This window comes from Eriocheir sinensis, unplaced genomic scaffold, assembly GCF_024679095.1.
Source record: "Eriocheir sinensis breed Jianghai 21 unplaced genomic scaffold, ASM2467909v1 Scaffold1073, whole genome shotgun sequence".
Lineage (NCBI taxonomy): Eukaryota > Metazoa > Arthropoda > Malacostraca > Decapoda > Varunidae > Eriocheir > Eriocheir sinensis.
Genome location: NW_026110378.1, coordinates 22,269 through 30,587, shown reverse-complemented (window position 1 = coordinate 30,587; position 8,319 = coordinate 22,269).

Below are 8,319 nucleotides of genomic sequence, written 5' to 3'. Positions count from 1 at the left end.
ACGCCCACCTTCATTTACGTCCTCATTTCATCCTTCCAATTGTCCCCGTAAAATTCTCTCTCTCTCTCTCGCTATGTTTATTTTTCATATCAAACGTGTCCGTTTCTCTTATCGTATTTAACTCTTTCGCTGTAGCAGATATCACCATTAAACTTACTATCACTATATTACCTCCCAATCCACTACCTACACATCACCACCACGCATTATTAACCTCATCATCAGACGTGTCTTCGTCTTCACCGTTATTAACACCACGATTCACTTCCACTATTATCCACTAATTGTTACTTTACAGAGACTTGTGCGAACGTTGCGATTACCGTGTATTTTTTTTCTAAATGCGTAGAAACTTTTCTGAAGGTGTGGGCATTTTTTTGAAGGCGTGGAAACTTTTCTGAAGGCGTGGGAACCTTTTTTTTTTATTTGTGAGGGGGCTGTATGGAGACATGGAAACATGGAAATGCAGGCAACAGAAAGCCTATTGGCTCATTACGAGGTCGCCCGCTAGGGTGATTTAATCTGCTCGATCGCCACTTGGGGCTTGGTGAGCAGATGAAAGCACCTCGATATTGAGGAGCAGATGGAAGCCCCTCGTTATTCAGTTTACTCCCGACGCAGCGAAATGACGGTCGATTCTGTATTTGAAGGAGTTGATGGTATTCGCATTCACTACTTCTGAGGGAAGATTGTTCCAGTGGCGGATGACTCGGTTTGAAAAGAAACTCCTTCCAATGTCTGTGTTACATCGACACGACTGAATGGGTAAACCGTTATTTCTAGTTCTTGAGTTGGTTTGCAGTTCAAAGAATTTGGAGTAATCGACGTTACTGAACTTTTTTAGATACTTGAAGACTTGAATCATATCCCCTCGTAGGCGTCTTTTCTCCAATGTAAAGAGATTGAGTCGCTTGAGTCGTTCCTCGTACGGTTGAGCCCTGAAGGTTGGAATCATCTTTGTGGCGCGTCGTTGAATCCTTTCCAGTAGAGCAATGTCCTTTCTGTAATTGGGAGACCAGAACTGCACTGCATACTCGAGGTGCGGTCTTACCATGGAATTATACAAGGATAGCATCACGTCTGGTGTTTTACACTCGAAGTTCCTCGCTATGAACCCGAGCATAATGTTGGCCTTGTTGTATGCTTTTTTACAGTGATTCGCGTGTTTCAGGTCACTGCTGATAGTGACTCCAAGATCCTTTTCCTCCTGCATCGCTTGCAGAGGTCTCCCATTCATGATGTATGTATGGTTACTATTTTGGGACCCAATGTGCATGACTTTGCATTTGTCAACATTAAAAGATATTTGCCATTTTTCCGACCATTCGATAATGTGATTGAGGTCTTTCTGAATGATTTCGCAGTCGGTCTTTGTGAGGGCATCTCCACCCACCTTGGTGTCATCTGCAAATTTCGATATTGTGGATTTCAGTCCTGATTCTAGGTCATTGATATATATGATAAAGAGGATGGGTCCCAGCACTGACCCTTGAGGCACTCCACTAGTGACTGGAAGCCAATCGGAAGGCTGTCCGTTGAGTAGTACTCGTTGTTTTCTGTCGGTGAGCCAATCTCTTATCCACGCGATCAGATTGGCTCCGATGCCCGCCGAGTGCAGTTTCTTAAGGAGTCGCTCGTGCGGTACCTTGTCGAAGGCTTTCTGAAAGTCCAGGTATATAACATCACTGGGAATGTGGGCATCCCAGTTCTTATATATACCTTGGAAGAAGTCTAATAAATTCGTTAGGCAGGAGCGCTTGTTTCTGAAGCCATGCTGGGTGTCGGAGATTATATTATTGTTTTCTAGAAATTTAACAAGTTTATCTCTAATAATCTTTTCGAGTATTTTTCCTGCCACTGATGTCAAACTTATGGGCCTGTAGTTTAATGCAACGCTTTTGTCTCCTTTTTTGAAAATCGGTGTTACGTTCGCCATCTTCCAGTCTTCCGGGACCTTGTTTAGTTGGACTGACCGGTTGAATATGTTAGTGAGTGGTTGAAGTATTTGTTGTTTAAGCTCTTTTAATAACCGCGAGGGACAAACTGTCGGGTCCCGTTGACTTGTTCGTGTCGAGTTTGTCCAAGTACTTTTTTACTTCTTGGTCGCATATTGTGTCAATTTCCAGCGGCGTGATCTCACTCGGCGGGTCAGGACCCTCGGGAATGGTTTCGATGTCCTCGACTGTGAATACGGATGCGAAATTACTATTGAGGATTCTGGCCATCTGTTTACTGTCCTGAGTTACAGATCCAGTCTCGTCTGTCAGGGGACCAATATTGGATTTTACTTTCTTTTTCGATCTTATGTACGTGAAGAATTTCTTGGAGTTAGTTTTGATTTCGCGCGCTATTTGCTTTTCATAGTTGCGTTTGCTACTCTGAATAAGGCTGCGACAAGCTCTGAGGCTGTTGTGGTACTGTGTGCTGGCTTCGGCCGTAGCATTCTCTTTCATCAAATTATAATTCCTTTTTTTTAGGTTTACTGCCCTTTTTATATCTCTGGTCATCCACGGTGGATCTACGGCCCCATTTACTCGCCTGGATTTCGTAGGCACTGTAGCCTTCTCTACTTGCAACAGCTTATCTTTGAAGACGTTCCACGCGTTGTCGATTGTATTGTCGGTGATGCCAAGTTGGTCCCAGGTCGTAGGGGGAAGCAGCGCACGGGCTAAGTTGAAATTTCCTTTTTTGTAATCTGGTATCACTGACGGATTATCTACGAGTTTGTGACATATATTGATATTAAAACGGATTAAGTGGTGATCGCACCCATTAAGTTTCTCACCAACTGTACAGTCGCGAATGAGGTCGGGGTCGTTTACTAGTACCAGATCCAGCAGATTGTTTTCTCTTGTTGGTTGAGTTACAACTTGAGTGAGGAACGAATCCTCCACCATTTCTAAAAGCCTGTTACCCTCTTGATCTCCAGTCATCAGTCCCCAGTCAATGTTAGGGCAATTAAAGTCCCCAATTATAATTGCTTCCTTGCTTTGTGTTACAGAGTGAATCTCTTCGTAGAGGGCAGTGTCATCGGCTGCCTGTTGTTTCGGAGGCCTGTATACGGTTGCAAGTGTTAGTTTCTTGTTATTTGCGGTTATTTCCACGTAGACAGAATCGTATTTCTCTGCGTCCTGTTTGTCTATTTTTATGGCAGGGAGTGTACTTTTTACGTAGCAAACTACTCCTCCTCCTTTCTTGTGCTTTCGACTTTTGTGGAAGCTTTCGTACCCAGGGAATGACATTTCGGATTCTAGATGAGTAGAGTTGGCCCAAGTCTCTGTGATGGCTACCACATCTGGTTTCTCTGTTGCAATATACGCCCTAATTTCGTCCTTTTTGGGTATTAAACTACGTGCATTTGTGTACATGATAGAAATGTGGCCGTGACGAGTTGTACCAGTTCGCTTGTCGGAGGCGTCGTTAGTTACACAGTTTCTTGTGAGTCGCACTGACGCTACGGGTTGGTTGATCAAGGGCTGCCTTTGCCCCGTCCTCGCCCGCCGTTTTTTGAAAGGCTTTTCGAAAAGCTTTTCACTGCCTCGTCCAGAAGCCTCCCGAAACGCGCCGATCCAACCTCATTCAGGTGTAGTCCATCGTTCCAAAACAAGTCTGGGCGCTCAAAGAAGTGGTGCCAGGCATTTGTAAACGCCACGCCTTCGTCGTCACAAATTTCCTTCAGACTAGTATTGATGTTGCTCGCTTTGCTGTTGAAGCCGGCGTAAGCGCTGATTCTGGGTAGAATTCCAGAGACAATGACGTGAGGGGACTTGGTCTTGTAACGCCGAATGACCTGACGGTATTTTGATAGTAGGGCCTGAGTTTGAGTAGACTGAACGTCATTTGTCCCCGCGTGAATCAAATAAACTGTGTCTTCCTTCGCGAGTTCCGTGACAGCATCGACAGCTGAAGTAATGTCGTCCAGTTTGGCTCCCGGAATACAATAACGCCTCCGCGTCTCTGTATTCCTGCCGCAGAATTCCGTTAATTGACCTCTAACCAGCGAGTCCCCTACAAGTCTAACAGATGTTTTCAGCTTGTCTGTGCCCCGAAACTGTGTCTGATCTACGCAGACCACAGCAGGAAGAATGGTCTTGTGGCGTCTAATGGATGAGTAGTGAGCAGTGGGAGTGTGGTGGCGACTGGACGTGGAGGCGTTAGGAGGGCTGGTAGCGGAGAGGGACAAGGGGGAGCCAAGGGAAGATGAGGAAGAGGCGGAAGGGGTTGACTGCAGGGGAGCAGAGGAGGAGGATGTTGAGGATGTGGAGGAGGGGGCAGAGGCGGAGGAGGAGGAAGGGGAGGAAGGGGTTGACTGGGGAGGAGTAGAGGAGGAGGATGTTGAGGATGTGGAGGAGGGGACAGAGGCGGAGGAGGAGGAAGGGGCGGTAGGGGTTGACTGGGGAGGAGTAGAGGAGGAGGATGTAGAGGATGTGGAGGAGGGGACAGAGGCGGAGGAGGAGGAAGGGGCGGTAGGGGTTGACTGGGGAGGAGTAGAGGAGGAGGATGTAGAGGAGGGGGGAGAAGAAATGTATGAGGAGGTGGCAGAGGCGGAGGAGGAGGAAGAGGAAGAAGGGGTTGGCTGGGGGGGAGTAGAGGAGGAGGATGTTGATGATGTGGAGGAGGGGGCAGAGTTGGAGGAGGAGGAAGGGGCGGAAGAAGAGTGACGAAGAGGAAGGGGAGGAGGACGAGGAGGGGGGGGTGAGGGGCGGCGGGGTGGGGGAGGGGGCGGGGGTGATGGCGGTGCAGGGGGTGGAGGGTGAAGAGGGACAAGAAGAAGACGAAGAAGACGAAGAAGAAGACGAAGAAGACGCAGAAGAAGAAGAAGAAGAAGAAGAAGAAGACGCAGACGAAGAAGGGAGTTGAGGGTGTGACGTCACGATGTCCCAGAGTAACGCATTGGAGCGTTGTAGATCCTCGTTGGTTGTTTGTAGTGCCTGAATACGTAAGTCTAAGACACAGTACCTACACATCGCGTCGCTGGTTTGGTAATGAATCGCAGCATATTTCTTTGAACAATTACAGCAATTGAAATAGTTGGACGGCATGATTACTTCTTTTTTTTTTTTTATTTACTGTTGCAAGACGATATATCGGTGAGCTTTACAGTTAAGATGAATTTTGTATCCGCGGGCTATGGGTGAACACCTGAAGGGAGGCGGCTTTAAATCGGTCGAGTCACGCGGGAGAGTTTGAGGTGTGGCGTCTATGAGGGCCCACACGTTTTCCCTCCGGGATTAAAATTCTCTGGGGGATTAAACTTTTCCTCCTTTTCAAAACAGGTGTGCTGGTATACGGGTCAAGCTTTGTACTTCTACGTTAGTGACAGATTTTCTACGTTAGTTAGACACAAGAAGCTCACTGTCTTTCACTGGGTGCTGTGTTAGGTCGTGTAGTTGTAATCCTACTGAGGAAAGACAGGAAACACAAAAAAGTCGATTAATAACTTAACCGCTCGTGGCTGTAGCAGGGAAGTCCTCTCACTGTAAGGTAATCCTCGCAACACTTCAAACACTAGTTAGACGCGTCACAGCACTGAGTTAGACGTTAATTAATTAGGTTGAGTGGTGCTAAATAAGACAAGTAAACAAGCACAGTTAGTCGTTCGATTTCTGAGAAGGCGTACGGGCCTATTTAAGTAACGGTTAATTAAAAACGTGGATGAACGGATTTCAAAAGTTGTGACGTTAAAATGTAACACACGGAGTCGATTTACACACACGGAGTCGATTTACACACAAAATAACAAGTGTCGTTTCACCAGACGAGGCGAAAAGCAAGGTTAAGGTTAAGGTTAAGGTTAAGGTTTGATGCCAGAAGAGGCAGTGTTCTCCATCTCAACAGTTCGTTTACCTCGCGCCAGGCACAGACTCCGCCCAGCATATCATCACAGTCAGTTGAGTGTTATAAATAACTTTACATAGTGGGCAAATATATCACAAACACATACTTGCACATGTACGTCGGTTTTTGGAGTTTTACAGTTGACAGTTTGAGTAAATATGTACGATGATTGATTTTCAATTTACATTTACAGCTTATAGCACGAATGTCATTTGACCCCGATTCCTCCCAACAAGTCTTACGTCACAACTGTTGTCCATTCTTCCCGACCCGTCAAATCTTGTTGGTTGTTGTTCATTTTGCCCAACACCCAACAAAAACGAGAAACATGTTGGCAGACATTTGCCCTGTGTGACGCCGCCTTTAGACGCCCTCCAGCGGTGGGAGCGCCTCTGGCAGATGCATTTCCGACCAGACAAATGTAAATTATTAAGATTCACCAGAGCTCACAACCCCTTCCATCACACTTACACTCTCCATAATTCAGACCTTGAATCAGTGCACACACACACATGTATCTTGGTGTTCACCTCTCAACTAACTTGAAATTCAACACTCACATAAACCATATCAGTGCCACAGCCAACCGAACACTGGGGTTCCTGAGGAGGAATCTACATAACTGCACACCTAATATTACACACATAGCGTATGACACACTGGAATGCTGCTCCACGGTGTGGGATCCTTACAAACACAGAAACATTGATAGGTTAGAACAAATCAACACCAAGGCGGTTAGGTTCATTACAAACAATTACACTCGAACGCCTGGAATTACAACACGGATCAAACAACAGATAAACATGGAACCTCTTCACATACGCAGACAAGCACACAGACTTACACTTATGTACAAGATCACAAACACCCACATTGACATTGATCCACACACATACTTACACAACGCAAACAGTCAACGTACTCGTAACACACACATCCATAAATATCAAACATAATCACAAAAACACTGACGCATACAAGCACTCATACTTTCCGCGCACCATACGTGACTGGAAAAGCCTCCCTTAACAGATTTTAGACTGCGGTACAATAGACTCATTCAGAAAACAAATACACACTCACTTGTCACCACAACACACCAACACTAACAATTACACTTGATTCACTTTCCTCCCCTGCACACTCGGCTCCCCCGTCCCCCCAACAACCAACACAAATAGGCGTGTTATGACCCTGAAAGGTGCCCTGTGCATTATTAATCCAGATCCAGATCCAGATTCTTGATCAAGCATTTCGAGATTTACACACCCACACTGGACAAGGCTTTCGTAAAGGTTGTGTGTATTTTCATGGATAGTTTTATGAGCTTAGTGATAGCATGACAGGACTTTTGTTCTACCATAAATGTGAAAAACCCTCATGAGAATCCGACTAAACTCATTTTCGGCCTTTGGAGTTCTGAGAATACGGGCGTATTTGTCTATTTGTCTATGAATACCTATTTGTCAAGGCTTTCGTAGGATAAGTTTTGATAGATTCCAGGGTAGTTTTATGACAGGTGGTAGTTTGGGGTAGTTTTATGATTGGTGGTAGTTTGAACCTTCTTCCGTACCATGAATCTAAAGAAACACTCATTAGAAACTGACTGATCTCCTTTTCGATCTTTGGAAATAGTTGGTGTGAGGGACAGAAGCATCTGGGCATACCGACCTGACCACCATTCCTTCATTTAAGTGACTTTCTCACCATCCTGTATAACAACTCACCATTACACCCTTCCCCCACCATCACCTCACCTTTCAAACACCCTTCCGTCTCCTCCCACCCGTCCTCTGTACACGCCACCTCCAGCGTTGAGTTCTTCATGCTCACGAAGAGGTTGTCGTCGATGCAAGTGGCCGTGTTCTTGGTGCCCACTACCCACACACTGCCCTTCTCCCTCACCGTCGCGTTGCCCACCTCCAGGTCGTCCGAACACACTGCCGAGGGGTGCCACAAGGTAAGCGATTGATGTATTAGTTGTATATTGTTGTCGGTGGCGGTGGCCGAGTGGTCAGCGTGCGGGCGTGGTGAGGCCGTGGACCTAGCTTCGAGTCCCACCAAACCACACTGATTTTTCAAACCATCGCCGAGTGGCAGAAGATTACCCACATGCTGCCCAGATCTTCAATCAACCCTAACTTCAGCGACTTAGGTCAAGAGAAGCACCAGGGGCAGCATGGGCCAAGCAAATCTTTATATTTCAGCCCGGAATCGTGCCAAATCTATTCTTCGACTTACCAAAACATCTTTCATAAATAGAAAATGTCAAAACCTTGCTTTTTCTAATTCTTCTCGTGACTTCTGGCACCTAGCCAAAAATATCTCCTCCAATTTCACTTCTTCGTCTTTCCCTCCTCTCCTTAACCCTGACGGCAGCACAGCCGTCTCATCTATCTTCAAGAGTTCGTTCACACTGCAAGCAGAGCAGAGCAGAGCATAGCAGAGCGGTTAGTAGCGGCATTAATTTTTAGATAG